Below are 1,426 nucleotides of genomic sequence, written 5' to 3'. Positions count from 1 at the left end.
TAGAGAAGTAACCTAGAGTCCTACATCTTGACTTGCAGCCAATAGGAAGTGGTCTGTATCACTGGTCATGGCTTGAGCATATATGAGACCTCAAAGCCTGCCTCCAGTGATATGCTTCCTGTAGCAACGAAGTCACTGTTAATCCCACCAATAGAAAATAAAACATTTTAAAGACAAATTTGAAGCAAGCTTTAATTAAATAATGGCTATGTGGGTGGGCTCTGGCCAGGTCTATCTCTGGGTTTCCAGAAAATGACCCTGAATCAGGTTTTGTGGCAGCTTAAGTATTTCCCATTGGGTCCAATCAGGGGCAAGCATACATTCTGACATATTTCCTGCCTATGAACCTCCAGCCTATGTGTAACTGTAACAGAGCACATCTGGTGTAGATGGGTCAAACAAACTTGTTTAAGGGAGTAATATGTGTCTTATTAGCGCCCATGAACAATAGCCTGCAGCATTTCAGGAACTATCTCTCCTTGGGCAAGGGGCTTGCAGATCAGAGGCATTTTAGATCATGGATTTCTTAGGCATAGTGATTAAAACTTAAAATGTAACTTTGGCTTTCACAGCACCTAATAGTGCCTCTTCCTTCAGGCACCATTGTCTTTCAAACCACCACAATGGATCATCCTTATTTTAGTTCCTCCCTAAAACAGTAAAAGATGGATTGAACACATAAGAAAATTGATATTTAAAGAAACTGGCAAAAATATGAATTTCAAATGTAGTGATAATTAAATCTAAATGGGATGGGACTGGGCTAGCTGAGGGGTTTTTGGCTGACTTAGTCTACTTAATGAGTTCCAAGCCAGTGAGAGGCCCTGTCCTCAGCTCTTGACACCTAAGGCTTCATCTGGCTTCTGCTAACATGTACACATGTATGAATGCACATGTTAGCAAACATGCACACACACACACATACAAAATAAAAAAGCACCAAAATTTTTAAATTTTCTTTTAATGTAGTTTATTCTTACTTTATGTGCATGAGTGTTACATGTGTGCAATGTCCTTGGAGACCAGAGGAGAATGTTGGGTCTCCTAGGACTGGAGTTACAGTTAATTGTACCTGTGTAGGTGCTAGGAATCAAAACAGGTCCTCTGGAAGAACAGCCTGTGCTCTTAGCCACTGAGCCATTATAATATAATATAATATAATATAATAATATAATCAATATCCTGCCCATCAAATACATCTCATTTTTCTTACTCTAAAGCATGGTCCTTCTTAAGAAAAGATACTTGGCAATGTCTGAAAGCAGTTTTTGTTGTCCCAACAGGGACACCTTTAGCAGACAGAGGACAAGAGCACAGGAGTGTGGCCAGTCATTTTCCCATGCACACTATAGTTACCAGAGAACTTGAAGTCCTCTCTTTGGGCTCTTAGTCTCATTAATAAAAGAACTTAATATGGACTCAGAAG

Source organism: Mesocricetus auratus, unplaced genomic scaffold, assembly GCF_017639785.1.
Source record: "Mesocricetus auratus isolate SY011 unplaced genomic scaffold, BCM_Maur_2.0 Super-Scaffold_15014, whole genome shotgun sequence".
Classification (NCBI taxonomy): Eukaryota; Metazoa; Chordata; class Mammalia; order Rodentia; family Cricetidae; genus Mesocricetus; species Mesocricetus auratus.
Note: the sequence above shows the minus strand (reverse complement) of the source record.